At 42.3% G+C, this 17,556-nt stretch overlaps 1 long non-coding RNA gene across 1 annotated transcript in view; it reads right to left on the minus strand.

The window, feature by feature from the left end:
- The window catches only part of LOC106570316 (uncharacterized), a 39,704-nt gene that overhangs the window by 17,709 nt on the left and 4,439 nt on the right, over positions 1-17,556 (minus strand). Inside the window, exon 2 of the long non-coding RNA XR_006758939.2 lies at positions 3,273-3,351. This is a non-coding gene — a long non-coding RNA (uncharacterized LOC106570316). The remainder of the gene's footprint in view (positions 1-3,272; positions 3,352-17,556) is intronic.

Genomic DNA, 17,556 nt, shown 5'->3' on the forward strand with positions numbered 1-17,556 from the left:
GGTATACAGTGGCAAGAAAAAGTATGTGAACCCTTTGGAATTACCTGGATTTCTGCATAAATTGGTCATAAAATTTGATCCGATCTTCGTCTAAGTCACAACAATAGACAAACACAGTCTGCTTAAACTAATAACACACGAAACAATTATACGTTTTCATGTCTTTACTGAACACATCATGTAAACATTCACAGTGCAGGGTGGAAAAGTATGTGAACCCTTGGATTTAATAACTGGTTGACCCACATTTGCCTCAATCAAACGTTTTCTGTAGTTGCGGATCAGACCATTCCTCTTTACAAACTGTTTCAGTTCAGCAATATTCTTGGGATGTCTGGTGTAAACCTGTCATGCCACAGCATCTCAATCAGGTTGAGGTCAGGACCCTGACTGGGCCACTCCAGAAGGCGTATTTTCTTCTGTTGAAGCCATCCTGTTGTTGATTTACTTCTGTGTTTTGGGTCGTTCTCCTGTTGCATCACCAAACTTCTGTTGAGTTTAAATTGGTGGAGAGATAGCCTAACATTCTCCTGCAAAATGTCTTGATAAACTTGGGAATTTATTTTTCCGTTGATGATAGCAAGCTGTCCAGGCCCAGGCCCACCATACTTTACAGTTGGGATGAGGTTTTGATGTTGGTGTGCTGTGCCTTTTTTCTCCACACATAGTGTTGTGTGTTCCTTCCAAACAACTCAACTTTAGTTTCATCTGTACACAGAATATTTTGCCAGTAGCGCTGTGGAACATCCAGGTGCTCTTTTGCGATCTTCAGACATGCAGCAATGTTTTTTTTGGACAGCAGTGGCTTCTTCCGTGGTGTCCTCCCATGAACACCATTCTTGTTTAGTGTTTTACGTATCGTAGACTCGTCAACAGAGATGTTACCATATTCCAGAGATTTCTGTAAGTCTTTAGCTGACACTCTAGGATTCTTCTTAACCTCATTGAGCATTCTGCGTTGTGCTCTTGCAGTCATCTTTGCAGGACGGCCACTCCAAGGAAGAGTAGCAACAGTGCTGAACTTTCTCCATTTATAGACAATTAGTCTTACCGTGGACTGATGAACATCAAGGATTTTAGATATACTTTGTAACCCTTTCCAGCTTTATGCAAGTCAACCATTCTTAATCTTAGGTCTTCTGAGATCTCTTTTGTTGGAGGCATGGTTCACATCAGGCAATGCTACATGTGAATAGCAAACTCACATTTTGTGAGTGTTTATTATAGGGCAGGGCAGCTCTAACCAATGTCTCCAATCGCGTCTCATTGATTGGACTCTAGGTTAGCTGACTCCTGACTACAATTAGCTTTTGGAGAAGTCATTATCCTAGGGGTTCACATAGTTTTTCCAATCTACACTGTGAATGTTTAAATAATGTACTCAATATAGACAATAAAAATACCATAATTTGTGTGTTATTAGTTTAAGCACACTGTGTTTGTCTTTTGTTGTGACTAAGATGAAGGTCAGATCACAATTTTATGACCAATTTATCCAGAAATCCAGGTAATTCCAAAGGGTTCACATACTTATTCTTGCCACTGTATATACAGTGGGGGGGGAAAGTATTTGATCCCCTGCTGATTTTGTACGTTTGCCCACTTACAAAGAAATGATCAGTCTATAATTTTAATGGTAGGTTTATTTGAACAGTGAGAGACAGAATAACAACAAAAATTTCCAGAAAAATGCATGTCAAAAATGTTATAAATTGATTTGCATTTTTATGAGGGAAATAAGTATTTGACCCCCTCTCAATCAGAAAAATTTTGGGGTCCCAGGTGTCTTTTATACAGGTAACGAGCTGAGATTAGGAGCACACTCTTAAAGGGAGTGCTCCTAACCGCAGCTTGTTACCTGTAAAAAAAGACACCTGTCCACAGAAGCAGTCAATCAATCAGATTCCAAACTCTCCACCATGGCCAAGACCAAAGAGCTCTCCAAGGATGTCAGGGACAAGATTGTAGACCTACACAAGGCTGGAATGGCTACAAGACCAAGCAGCTTGGTGAGAAGGTGACAACATTTGGTGCGATTATAAGCAAATGGAAGAAACACAAAAGAACTCTCAATATCCCTCGGCCTGGGGTTCCATGCAAGATCTCACCTCGTGGAGAAGCAATGATCATGAGAATGGTGAGGAATCAGCCCAGAACTACACAGGAGGATCTTGTCAATGATCTCAAGGCAGCTGGGACCATAGTCACCAAGAAAACAATTGGTAACACACTAAGCCGTGAAGGACTGAAATCCTGCAGCGCCCACAAGGTCCCCCTGCTCAAGAATACATGACTCAGAGGACAACTGGTGAAAGTGTTATGGTCAGATGAGACCAAAATGGAGCTCTTTGACATCAACTCAACTTGCCGTGTTTGGAGGAGGAGGAATGTTGCCTATGACCCCAAGAACACCATCTCCACCGTCAAACATGGAGGTGGAAACATTATGCTTTGGGGGTGTTTTTCTGCTAAGGGGACAGGGCAACTTCACCGCATCAAAGGGACAATGGACGGGGCCATGTACCGTCAAATCTTGGGTGAGAACCTCCTTCCCTCAGCCAGGGCATTGAAAATGGGTCGTGGATGGGTATTCCAGCATGACAATGACCCAAAACACACAGCCAAGGCAACAAAGGAGTGGCTCAAGAAGAAGCACATTAAGGTCCTGGAGTGGCCTAGCCAGTCTCCAGACCTTAATCCCATAGAAAATCTGTGGAGGGAGCTGAAGGTTCGAGTTGCCAAAAGTCAGCCTCGAAACCTTAATGACTTGGAGAAGATCTGCAAAGAGGAGTGGGACAAAATCTCTCCTGAGATGTGTGTAAACCTGGTGGCCAACTACAAGAAACATCTGACCTCTGTGATTGCCAACAAGGGTTTTGCCACCAAGTACTAAGTCATGTTTTGCAGTGGGGTCAAATACTTATTTCCCTCATTAAAATGCAAATCATTTTATAACATTTTTGACATGCATTTTTCTGGAAATTTTTGTTGTTATTCTGGCTCTCACTGTTCAAATAAACCTACTATTACAATTATAGACTGATCATTTCTTTGTAAGTGGGCAAACGTACAAAATCAGCAGGGGATCAAATACTTTTTCCCCCACTGTACATTGTCCAACAAAGGGCTTACTTGCAGGTTCCTTCTCGACAATGCAACAACAATAAGAAATAATAAAAGATAAGAATACGCGATACTTAGGCGACACGGATTGAATCCAGCCCTAAATCAGGTCTCTCTCAAAGAAGAGATTTTATCCCAGTGAGACTTACCTGGATAATAGCAAGTGAAATAGAAAGGAGTTCTTCGCTCTACTACCAGAATCAGGTCAGGAAACCTGATAGGGTATCCCTGAAAGAAAGGATAGAGAGAGGGAGGAATGTGCTCGTTTAATCACAGGTGATGACAGAGAGGCTCAAAGGAAAGCTGAATGTGTTTTAATCTTCTTATTACGAACACCTCACACACTAGAGTTTTATGACTTCTCTCAACATATACTACTGTAGATCATGTGAAGCCTAAGTGCGATCATTGTTAATCAGCACTTTCTCTGTGTGAGGCAGAGATAATAATACAGATAATAAACTAATTAAGGAAATTAGGCTTTTCCCCGTTATCTGTGATCAGTGTTGCATTAACTGTGTCACCCATTTATAGATGAAATACGATGGTACATCTGAGCTGTCCTTGTCCTGTGAGAGGAAAGAGGAGAGAGGAGAGGAGGGAAACATTTTGGATTGGGACGAATCCTGTTTTAAGTCATCAGATACTCAAAGGCAAGTGTTTCGTCTGATATCATACCCCACCAAGCTCATTAGCCCAATCTGGGGCCTTGTGTTTGAGAGAACAACAAGGCACTTTGATGTTTGGATGTCAAGTTTGGATGTCAGATCAAGGGAACCGAAGTCAGAATAAAGTAAACTGTTTGTTTGTTGTTTATTTTTGAATTTTTATGAGGCTATTAAATTAAAAGATCACAGTAAAGATCATTTGGAGTCATCAAACACACACTGAGCAATAGAGATAAAGCAAAACAAAAACGAGGTAAACTGTAGATAAATAGATCAACTATCTCTACACACTGACCTTTCACCTACAGGCCTTCACCTTGGATTCAAGCTTGTCTGTTTGAGGATCAATTTCTCCAGGTGGAACTAAGATACATTAATATCTCCAGTCAGACAACTGGCTTCCAAAAACAAGGCAGTTCCCACGCACATACACGCCATGCTCACACGCCACACAGCATGTTTATGTCTTTGCAAATACCACAAAGCAGTCTTTCCTTTAGAGATATTCTCCGGGGACCCAATTCAGACTTAGGAAATGTACGCCTTTCTTTCGCACGCCTTTCCTACGCACTTCTCAGTAGTTGGTATTCCAACTTACCTTATGCAGGTGCATAACAGGCTTTGCAGCTTCCCTTGCACGTGCTGAATACTTTTAATTAAACTGCTAAAAACCCTCCCACTTTCTGGCTAACAAATTTTCTCTTGGAGTTTTCATTCAATAGGTTTTTCAGTGCATACAGTACCAGTCAAAAGTTTGGACACACTTACTCATTCAAGGGTTTTTCTTTATTTTATTATTTTCTATATTGAAGAATAATAGTGAAGATATCAAAAATATGAAATAACACATATGGAATCATGTAGAAACCAAAAAAAGTGTTAAACAAATCAAAATATATTTTATATTTGAGATTCTTCAAAGTAGCCACGCTTTGCCTTGATGACAGCTTTGCACACTCTTGGCATTCTCTCAACCAGCTTCATGATGTAGTCACCTGGAATGCATTTCAATTAACAGGTGTGCCTTGTTCAAAGTTCATTTTTGGAATTTCTTTCCTTCTTAATGCGTTTGAGGCAATCAGTTATGTTGTGACAAGGTAGGGGTGGTATACAGAAGATAGCCCTATTTGGTAAAAGACCAAGTCCATATTATGGCAAGAACAGCTCAAATAAGCAAAGAGTAACGACAATCCATCATTACTTTAAGACATGAAGGTCAGTCAATGCGGGACATTTCAAGAACTTTGAAAGTTTCTTCAAGTGCAGTCGCGGCAACCATCAAGCGCTATGATGAAACTGGCTCTCATGAGGACCACCACAGGAAAGGAAGACCCAGAGTTATTTCTGCTGCAGAGGATAATTCCATTAGAGTTAACTGCACTTCAGATTACAGCCCAAATAAATGCTTCACAGAGTTCAAGTAACAGACACATCTCAACATCAACTGTTCAGTGGAGACTGCTTGAATCAGGCCTTCATGGTCAAATTGCTGCAAAGAAACCACTACTAAAGGACTCCAATAAGAAGAAGAGACTTGCTTGGGCCAAGAAACACGAGCAATGGACATTAGACCAGTGGAAATCTGTCCTTTGGTCTGATGAGTCCAAATTTGAGATTTTTGGTTCCAACTGCCATGTCTTTGTGAGACGCAGAGTATGTGAACGGATGATCTCTGCATGTGTAATTCCCACCATGAAGCATGGAGGAGGTGGTGTGATGGTGTGGGGGTACTTTGCTGGTGACACTGTCATTATTTATTTAGAATTTAAGGCACACTTAACCAGCATGACTACCACAGAATTCTGCAGCGATACGCCATCCCATCTGGTTTGCACTTAGTGGGACTATCATTTGTTTTTAACAGGACAATGACCCAACACACCTCCAGGCTGTGTAAGGGCTATTTGACCAAGAAGGAGAGTGCTGCATCATATCACCTGGCCTCCACAATCACCTGACCTCAACCCAATTGAGATATTTTGGGATGAGTTTGACCCCAGAGTGAAGGAAAAGCAGCCAACAAGTGCTCAGCATATGTGGGAACTCCTTCAAGACTGTTGGAAAAGCATTCCAGGTGAATATGGTTGAGAGAATGTCAAGAGTGTGCAAAGCTGTCATCAAGGCAAAGGGTGGCTACTTTGAAGAATCTAAAATCTAAAATACATTTTTATATTTTTAACACTTTTTTGATTGCTCCATGATTCCATATGTGTTATTTTATAGTTTTGATGTCTTCACTATTGTTCTACAATCTAGAACATTTTTAAAAAATAAAGGAAAAACTCTTGAATGAGAAGGTGTGTCCAAACTTTTGACTGGTACTGTATATCTTAAGCCATCCCTTTAAATATGGTGTACCGGTGTACAGAATATAGGGATCAATGAAAGAAAGCCATCTAAATGTATGCACATTCGTCTCCGTTTCAGCAACAGCTGGTAGATTAAAAAATACTATTATTTAGGCACATTTTAGGGTTAGGAAAATATGTATGTATCATAAAATTACTGGTTTGGAGGGCCTTTACACACTAAATGTACTGATGAATCAAAAATACAGTGGTTTTATTCATCTTAAAAGTTGTCATATTCAAGTTCAATCCATGAAATATTGGAAGGTGGAAAAAAGTGTGAAGTAGGGGTTGAACAATAGTCCCCTAATCCTCACTAATCATGAAACTGTATGACAATGGTCCAGTCGTCATGAACCTGCACCAGGCTTCAGGTTTAACCTGATACAAATTCCATCATGACTCAAATAGGCTACATGTCCCAAATTATTGCACAACGTTAGCCTAATATGATCCTCTAATGCTAGACGTGACAGAGGAAAGAAAGGTTAATGGAATGATGCCAAATGTAAGCTACAAATTGAAGAAAACTAAACACTAAGGTGACAGGTGGATACCGTTAGTGGCTAATATTTAACATGATGCAAATTGTAAAATAAAATGGAGAAGAGCCCGGGGATATAATTAAAACATTCTACAGCACATACATCAACTCTGCAGGTTCAGACCTACAGAAGCCTATAGCTTGGGTCTCCGAATTTCATCCAAATTAATTATGAGGGCATACAATTTAAATTCTGAACAACAGCTCAGCTATTTATAGCCTACTTTACTGTGGAAAAGGTGTTACAATTGGGGATCATAAGGAAAAACAATTGCTATGTGTATTTACAATCCCCTCCAAATGGATTACTCATTTATCTAGCTCTTATCAATAGCTCTTATCAATTTATAAATTAGAGTGTATGGAGAATGCTGTTTTTTCTATAGGATAAAATAAGGTAGGTGCTTTTTCACCTGGAACCGGCACGTTCGCTTGACCTTATTTGTGGTTTCCGTAAAGGTGGTGGAATTAGGAGGGAATTAAGTCAAGGTCAGAATATGACGTATCTGTAGACACACCTCCGCCACACCTTCATTTCTTAGATCTCCACCCCAAACGAACAGTGGATGAATAGCATGCTATTCTCATGCTTAAATTCAACGTCAGAATATGCATACACTCTTAGAAAAAAAGGTGCTATCTAGAACCTAATTGGGTTCATCAGCTGTCTCCATAGGAGAACCCTTTGAAGAACCCTTTTTGGTTCCAGGTAGAACTTTTTTGGTTCCAGGTAGTACCCTATTGGGTTCCAGGTAGAACCCTTTCATGAGAGGGTTCTACATGAAACCAAAAAGAGTTCTACTTGGAACCAAAAAGTGCTGTCCTATGGGAACAGCTGAAGAACCCCTTTTCGAACACTTTTTTCTAAGAGTGTAGAGACGAAAGTGCATGAAAAGGGATTTAGTTCCGGCATCGGCCCCCAGGTGAACCAACCTCTGCCTTGACCTCTTGTACGCTATGCTGCTCCAATTCCCAGCTCTTCAGGGACTTCAACTTTACAATATAGGCCTCTACTCAACTGTACTGACTTTTGCCCCACAATGAGTCCTTAGCACCAATCCACTGCCCTGCCAACTATGCCACAATGTTGATCTGACCACTCCCCTGTTACTCTGACTTTACACTTTTCCCTCCTACCATTTCAACTGGTGAACCATGGCCTGGACCTCTACTCCACAATACTGCTCCATAAAAAAAAACCCGGCCCTTCAAGGACCTTTGTCACAATATGGGCCTCTGCTCCAACCCACTGACCTGCCCACTACACATACTTGTTCACCAACGACCAACTCCAAAACCAACATTAAGTTTGCTGACGTGGTTGGCCTGATCACCGACAACAATGACACTGCCTATAGCAAGGAGGTCAGTGACATGGCAGTGTGGTGGCAGGACAACAACCTCTCCCTCAAAGTCAGCAAGACAATGGAGCTGATCGTGGACTACAGGAAACTCCCCCATCCAACTTAGATGGAAAATGACTGAGGATAATAGCGGACGATATTGCCACTCCTATTTGTCATATATTCAATCTAAGCCTACAAGAAAGTGTGTACCCTCAGGCCTGGAAGGAAGCAAAAGTAATTCCGCTACCCAAGAATACTAAAGCCCCCTTTACTGGCTCAAATAGCTTACCAGTCAGCCTGTTACCAACCCTTCGTAAAATTTTGGAAAAAATTGTGTTTGACCAGATACAATGCTATTTTACAGTAAACAAATTGACAATAGACTTTCAGCACGCTTATAGGGAAGGACATTCAACATGCACGGCACTTACATAAATTATTGGCTGAGAGAAATTGATGAGAAAAATATTGTGGGAGTTGTTTTGTTAGACTTCAGTGAGCCTTTTGACATTATCAATCAATGTCTGCTAGTGGAAAAATGTATGTGTTATGGCTTTACACCCCCTGCTATGTTATGGATAAAGAGTTACCTGTCTAACAGAACACAGGGGGTGTTCTTTAATGGAAGCCTCTCCAACAAAATCCAAGTAGAATCAGGAATTCCCCAGGGTAGCTGTCTAGGCCCCTTACTTTTTCAATCTTTACGAATGACATGCCACTGGCTTTGAGTAAAGCCATGTATGTATGCGGATGACTCAACACTATACACGTCAGCTAGTACAGCGAGTTAAATTTCTGCAACACTTAACAACGAGCTGCAGTCAGTTTCAGAATGGGTGTCAAGCAATAAGTTAGTCCTAAATATTTCAAAAGCATTGTATTTGGGACAAATCATTCACTAAACCCTGGACCTCAACTAAATCTGTGAAAATTGAGCAAGTTGAGGTGACTCAACTTGTTGAAGCAACAGTAGCTAAGATAGGGAGAAGTCTGTTCATAATAAAATGTTGTTCTTCTTTCTTAACAACACTATCAACAAGGCATGTCCTACAGGCCCTAGTTTTGTCGCACCTAGACTACTGTCAAGTTGTGTGGTCAGGTGCCACAAAGAGGGACATAGAAAAAATTGTACACGGAGAGCTAACATTAATAATATGTATGTCAATCTCTCATGGCTCAAAGTAGAGGAGAGTTTGACTTCATCACTACTTGTTTTTCTAAAAAGTATTGACATGCTGAATGCACTGAGCTGTCTGTTTAAACTACTAGCACACAGCTCAGACATCCATGACTACGCCACAAGACATGCAACCAGAGGTCTCTTCACAGTCCCAAAGTCCAGAACAGACTATGGGAGTACAGTACTACATAGAGCCATGACTACATGGAACTCTATTCCACATCAAGTAACTGATGTAAGCAGTAGAATCAGATTAAAAAACAGATAAAAAAATACCCCTTATGGAACAGCGGGGACTGTGAAGAGACACAGACACAGGCACAGACACTCACATGCTAACACACGTGCTCTACACACACGTACACATGGATTTTGTATTGGATTTTGTATTGGAGATATGTGGTAGTAGAGCTGTTCCCTGTGGCTCAGTTGGTAGAGCATGGTGTTTGCAATGCCAGCATGGTGTGTGCAATGCCAAGGTTGTGGGTTCGATTCCCACGGGGGGGCCAGTACAAAAAAAAAAGAAATGTATGCATTCACTGGATAAGAGCGTCTGCTAAATGACTAAAATGTAGTGGCCTGAGGGAACACACTTAATGTGTTGTGAAAAGTGTAATGTCTTGTAATATTTTTGTTGTGTATAACTGCCTTAATGTTGTTGGACCCCAGGAAGAGTAGCCGCTGCCTTCGTAGCAGCTAATGGGGATCCTTAATAAATACAAATACAAATCGATCCTTAATAAATACAAATACAAATACACATAGACAGGGCTGTAGTGGAACGGGTCGAGAACTTCAAGTTCCACATCACTAAGGAATTAACATGGTCCACACACACCAACACAGTCGTAAAGAAGGTATGACAACACCTCGACCCCCTCAGGAGGCTGACAAGATTTGGCATGGGCCCTCAGATCCTTAAAAGGTTCTACAGCTGCACCACTGGCTGCATCAGTGCTTGGTATGGCAACTGCTTGGCATCCGACCGCAAGGCACCACAGAGGGTACATCACTGGAGCCGAGCTCCCTGCCATCCAGGACCTTTATACCAGCCGGTGTCAGAGGAAGGCCCTAAATTGTCAAAGACTCCAGCCACCCCAGTCATAGACTGTTCTCCCTGCTACCGCACTGCATGCTGTACCGATGCACCATGTCTGGAACCAACAGGACCCTGAACAGCTTCTACCCCCAAGCCATAAGACTGATAAATAGTAACCAAATAACTACCTAGACTATCTGCATTAACCCTCTTTGAACTAACTCTTTAGACTCATCACATATGCTGCTGCTACCATTTATTATCTATCCTGTTGCCTAGTAATATCTACCTCAATTACCTCGTACCCCTGCACATCGACTGGGTACTGGTACCCCGTGTATATAACCAAGTTATCATTACTCATTGTGTATTTATTCCTCCTGTTGTTATTTTTCTCTGCATTGTTGGGAAGGGCCCGTAAGTAAGCATTTACCTCTTAGTCTACACCTGTTGCTTACGAAGCATATGACAAATAAAATTGTATTGGATTTACACTGTCCACTATCCTGTCCACTACTCTGCAGAGTGTCTGAAAACGGTGGTCAGACTGGTCTCTGGAACACAATGACCTGGCCTGAAAATAAAGAACTTAGTTGAATGGGAGGAAGGAGAGTGGCACGGAGACAGGAAGTCAATCAGACCAGAGGAAATGTGCTGCAGAGTTCTTCTCACTCCTGACACACACAGAGGCTGTGCCCCGAATGGCATCCTATTCCCTATGTAGTGCATTACATTTGACCAGGGCCCATAGGGCTCTGATCAAAAGTAGTGCACTATACAGGGAATGGGATGCCATTCGGACACAGCCAGAGGCTTCCAGTGGCAAACACTGGTTCTGGACTATAGTAACCTTTTCACACATCTGAGCTTAGCCAAGCCTCTACTGTCCTTCTCACCTTCCTGATGTCTGGAATTCTGTTGACCTGGTTACTAAATGTTACATGTGGATGTAATGATGCTGTTTGAAAATGTAATCATTCAGACCTGCTCTAGAGCTCTGAACTATTGACCTTTTCAATGATTCAGGGAATATTTAATGTGAAAAAAGCTGAATCTGAGATGATATGATTCTCCATCTCTCAACATACACACACACACACACGCACGCACACTTGTTTTACTGTCCTTGTGGGGATCAAACAATTGATTTCCATTCAAAAACCTATTTTCCCTAACCCCTAACCCCTAACCATTAAACCTAACCCTAACCTTAACCCTAACATTAAACCTAACCCTAACTCCTAACCCTAAACCTGACCCCCTAAGCCTAAAATAGCCTTTTTCCTTGTGGGGACTGTCGAAATGTCCCCACTTGTCCAAATGTTTTCCTTCATTTACTATCCACACACACACACACACACATGCAGAGAGAGAGAGAGAGAGCGGTGGTAGCTGGCGGTGGTAGCTGGCGGTGGATGCTGTTGACACTGGATGGCTCTGTCTGTCTGAGTCTATACCTGGGTCCTCACTGAAATACCAGACGGCTGTTTGTTTGTGTGTGTGTGCCTGCGTGCGTCTCTGTGTGTGTACATATGTGTCTGTGCAGGCTTGCGTATGCATGTCTGTGTGTGTTTCTGAGCGTGAAGGTTAGGCCCTTCAAAGAAGGAAAAACCTTTTGTTGTCAAACAAAAATCTTTGAAACAAACGTTTTCTGCCGTGGCACCTGACACGTGTGTGTGTGTGTGTGTGTGTGTGTGTGTGTGTGTGTGTGTGTGTGTGTGTGTGTGTGTGTGTGTGTGTGTGTGTGTGTGTGTGTGTGTGTGTGGGGCAGCGACTGCCTGGCGCGTCGACATGTCGCACACATCACCCAGACTGTGAGGATGGCAGATATGCAGGAGTTTCACTGACACACACACACACAAACACACACACACATACACACACGGGGATTTATCATTGGCAGAGCTTTACAGCAAACAGTACCAGAGTTGAAATGAGGTCAAATCCTCCGGTCTGAATTCACAGTAGGTCCTGTGGTCAGAGGGATCATGTGTAGCTACTAGAAGTATTATTCACATTTCTAAACAATAAAAGGACCAGTATCATAAAGACATGAGGGTAGCAACAGGGTTAATTCTATGGTGCAGATATGAGCAGGTATTTACTTAAAAGGTACGTAGGGTACATCACTGGGGCCGAGCTCCCTGCCATCCCGAACCTCTATACCAGGTGGTGTCAGAGGAAGGTCCTAAAAATTGTCGACGACTCCAGCCACCCTAGTCATGGCCTTTTCTTTCTGCCACCGCACGGCAGGCGGTACCGATGCACCAAGGCTGGAAAGTTTGAAGTACTTTAATGTAATCAAATATGTTGAAAATATTTTGACGTACAGTATGTGATTGATTAAGCTTAGTTTGCACATTTAGGACTATTCCAATGGTTCCACGTGCAGCTCTAGTGCTTGAAAGTGTTTGAGCTGTGTATTTGCCCCAGGTCTGGAGATCTGGTAATCACTGTTTGAGTGACAGCAGCTAGCTGACTGTCTGACAGGTCACGAGCGCTGACGCCACCTCGCAGACCTCACAGACAAGTCACACTCCAGATATTAATAGCAATGATGACAACAAGTATAGGATGACCCCTGGAGCACAACACAGCAACCAATAAACTCAATACAGTTTCTGCAGGGAAATATCTGGAACGTGTCAAAGCCTGCAATAATATACCAACGGGCATATGTGTCTGGCAATGGTTCAACTACATTTGTTGTTAGAAAATCACAGCATGTTTTATTTCCAACACATCTTTATGTCCACAAAAAGATTTAAGTGCATATTTAAGAGCGTATCTTAATATTGATTTTTCTCTTTTAGCTACTAATGCAGGTAAACATACATTCTCTGATGCTGGCTGATGGAAGGGAAAGTTCCAAAGGATGGGAAAACCAGTGGTATTTATACGACTTACTGTTGATGATCCTATTTGGATCAACAACTCAGAGTTTGTGCATGCATGCACGGCGGTGTGGTGGTGGGTGCAGTATGCATGTGTGTGCATGTGTGTGCATGTGTGTGTATGTGTTTGTGCATGGGGGGTGTTAAAGTAGCTCTTCTGCGGGTGGCATGTGAGAGTGAAATCAAGACGAGATCTACATACAGTAGATACGTACTGTAATCTGATTCTCCATGGAACTTTATTCACGTCGATCCGCCCGTCTGTAAGCCTGCCTGCCTGTCCACCTGCCTGCCTGCCAAAAACAGCCTGGTAACAGACATGAGATCACTTGAAATGCAGATCTATCATCTACTGTACCCACATGGCCCACATACAGTAGCTATCTATGACTCTATATGGCCTTCTGAAGTAAGGGAAAACCCTGGTTGGGCACTGGAAGATCAGTAGCGGTAAAGAAAAGGTACCTAAGGTCTGAAGTCTTGTATATAATGTTTTGATTTATTCAAAACATTTATTTTAGTATTTTACCTCTCTATGACCTTCTGCCAGAGGTCTGTGTGCAACATGAATTCTCCTCCACCTGGTTGTGTGTATTCCTCATCCTCTCCTCCTCTCCTCCCCCTCTCCTCCTCTCCTCCCCCTCTCCTCCCCCTGTGTTTCCATCTCATCAGCTGTTTCTCAGCAGGAGGGCCAAAGTGAAGGAAAATCTCTATTTTCTCTCTCTCTCTCTCTCTCTCTCTCTCTCTCTCTCTCTCTCTCTCTCTCTCTCTCTCTCTCTCTCTCTCTCTCTATTTCTTCCAGAGACGTTTGGGCAGAGGCAGAGGAACTAGGTCGAAGAGTAATACAGTACATACTGATACAGCACAAACATGTACTATATCCGCGGTTCTCTCATGACTGATCCACTGGGATGTAAAGGGTTCTTCTCCTGACCAGTAATGGATACCAAAACCATATCAAAACATATAGGAGGTTCTGTTGTTCTGGGAAAAGCCAAACATCCACAAAGATATGGAAAAATATAGAAATAATGGGCACCCATGCAATCAGACTGAGCAAACAAGACAGACTCTCCCCTGCTTCTTCTTCAAACATAGGGGAGAAGAGAAGATTAGAGGATGAGAGAGAGAGAGAGAGAGAGAGAGATAGACAGAGACACAGACAGAGAGACAGAGACACAGAGACAGAGAGACAGAGAGACAGAGAGACAGAGGGAGATGAACATAGGATGAAGCAGATGATGTGATTTGTATAGTCAGCAGTGGTGGAAAAGTACCCAATTGTCAAACTTGCTTAAAAGTAAAGATATGACCCAAGTAAAAGTGAAAGTCACCCAGCAAAATAATACTTGAGTTAAAGTCTAAAAGTATGTGGTTTAAAATATTCTTCAATTATTTCAAATTCCGTATATTAAGCAAACCACATGGCATGACTATGTTGTTGATTATTTATTAACATTGTACTTACAGATAGCCAGAGGCACACTACAACACTAAAACATAATTTTCAAACAAAGTATTTGTGTTTAGTGGGTCCACCAGATCAGATCAGAGAACTGATAATACATACCGAGATAGTGGCTTGCTCTATTCAGACAATCATAATGCTTAGGACTTCAAGTCACATACCATATCATACCATTTTGTCTGATGAATGAAAATGATTTATACTGTTAAAGCCAAAATGAACTGTCAGTTGGTTTTTAATCTTTGTACAGAATTTCCTGCTCGGTGACGTGGATGCGGGGGAGGGCATTCAGGCAGGTGTGCCCTCTACCCATCTCTATGCTGATGTGGGGACAGAGGGCACTACATAACTCTTTGGCAAGATATTTATATGGGCAGTTTTGAGGGTGCCTCCTTTCAATCCGGGTCCTTCACCCAGACAGAGCTGAACATTTGAGCTAGTGATGGGAAACCATGGCTTTCTGTGCCGAAAAACGCGTCATTACTCGGAGCTTCATTATCTGTTCACAATGCACATTAGTGATATCTGCTGGTCAGCAATAAATAGCAGCGTGTGATCATCAGATAGACATTTCTTTCCTCCACTGCTTACATCAAAACTGTGGTGCAGCGGTAAGTCGTTAGCTTTAGTAGCTTATAATCAGTTGGAATGCCAGTTTTACATCATGCTTCCCTTTCTATCCTTCAAGTTTACAATTTTTCAAAAACTTAATATATGGCATTATTTAGGATGCTTAAGACAGAAGCTTATAAACTCAGCAAAAAATGAAACGTCCTCTCACTGTCAACTGCGTTTATTTTCAGCAAACTTAACATGTGTAAATATATGTATGAATATAACAAGATTCAACAACTGAGACATAAACTGAACAAGTTCCACAGACATGTGACTAACAGAAATGAAATATTGTGTCCCTGAACAAAGGGGGGGTCATAATCAAAAGTAACAGTCAGTATCTGGTTTGGACACCAGCTGCATTAAGTACTGCAGTGCATCTCCTCCTCATGGACTGCACCAGATTTGCCAGTTCTTGCTGTGAGATGTTACCCCACTCTTCCACCAAGGAACCTGCAAGTTCACGAACATTTCTGAGGGAATGGCCCTAGCCCTCACCCTCCGATCCATCAGGTCCCAGATGTGCTCAATGAGATTGAGATCCGGGCTCTTCGCTGGCCATGGCAGAACACTGACATTCCTGTCTTGCAGGAAAACACACACAGAATGAGCAGTATGGCTGGTGGCATTGTCATGCTGGAGGGAGGGTCATGTCAGGATGAGCCTGCTGGAAGGATACCACATGAGGGAGGAGGATATCTTCCCTGTAACGCACAGCGTTGAGATTGCCTGCAATGACAACAAGCTCAGTCCGATGATGCTGTGACACACTGCCCCAGACCATGATGGACCCTCCACCTCCAAATCGATCCCGCTCCAGAGTACAGGCCTCGTGTGTAACGCTCATTCCTTCGACGATAAATGCGAATCCAACCATCACCCCTGATGAGACAAAACCGAGACTCATCAGTGAAAAGCACTTTTTGCCAGTCCAGTCTGGTCCAGCGACGGTGAGTTTGTGCCCATAGCCGACGTTGTTGCCAGTGATGTCTGGTGAGGACCTGCCTTACAACAGGCCTACAAGCCCTCAGTCCAGCCTCTCTCAGACTATTGCGGACAGTCTGAGCACTGGTGGAGGGATTGTGCGTTCCTGGTGTAACTCGGGCAGTTGTTGTTGCCATCCTGTACCTGTCCCGCAGGTGTGATGTTCGGATGTACCGATCCGGTGCAGGTGTTGTTACACGTGGTCTGCCCCTGCGAGGATGATCAGCTGTCCATCCTGTCTCCCTGTAGCGCTGTCTTAGGCGTCTCACAGTACAGACATTGCAATTTATTGCCCTGGCCACATCTGCAGTCCTCATGCCTCCTTGCAGTATGTCACGTTCACGCAGATGAGCAGGGATCCTGGGCATCTTTCTTTTGGTGTTTTTCAGAGTCAATAGAAAGGCCTCTTTAGTGTCCTAAGTTTCTATAACTGTGACTTTAATTGCATACCGTCTGTAAGCTGTTAGTGTCTTAACGACCATTCCACAGATGCATGTTCATTGTTTATGGTTCATTGAACAAGCATGGGAAACAGTGTTTAAACCCTTTAGAATGAAGATCTGTAAAGTTATTTGGATTTTTACTAATTATCTTTGAAAGACAGGGTCCTGAAAAAGGGACGTTTATTTTTTTGCTGAGTTTACTATACTAAATAAAACAAATTATTTGAACAACAATGCAGAAAGCGTGGTTTCACATAAAACTATTTTCTAAATAGTGTGCCTTCAACAGGATTTGCCTTCATACCCTGAAGTCCCTGAATGTTCCATAGTTCCCTACTCTACATGCTAAGCAATATACTCAAAATGGCTGTTTGACTGTGCCATTAGCATTTCACAGCTATTAGAGGCTGATATCAACTACACAAAACAAACAATGGTGAAGAAGTCCTCTTCTTATCCTTTTCTATAAGGTAAAAGGTTTGTACTTACATTTCAATGAAACATACTGGTTGTTGTTTGTAAGAGTTGTTTGTCGTACTCAAACTAGTGATGCTACGTTTGATACCAGAGATCTGAGGTATGCGTCAAAATCGCTAAGCAGCTAACGTTATCAGAAGTACGTTATCAATGACGTCCAAAGCTTCATTTGATTCCACCGATTTTGCTGTGGTTCCAGTGCTTTCTTTGATTCCTAGCTGCTTTCAAACAGTGACCTCTATTGGACACCATACTTCACCTGACTGGTAGCTTAGTTGTTCTCTTTGGTACTTGTAGTGTCAATGGTCACACGTTAATAATTGTTGCACTTTTTGTGCATTTCCTTTATTATGCTTATTAGGCCTGCTTCATTGCTATGCTTTCTACTTCTGTTAGTTTTATATTGTTTGATTGCTTACCATGCTGT

Source organism: Salmo salar, chromosome 14 (assembly GCF_965601325.2).
Source record: "Salmo salar chromosome 14, fSalSal1, whole genome shotgun sequence".
Taxonomy (NCBI): domain Eukaryota; kingdom Metazoa; phylum Chordata; class Actinopteri; order Salmoniformes; family Salmonidae; genus Salmo; species Salmo salar.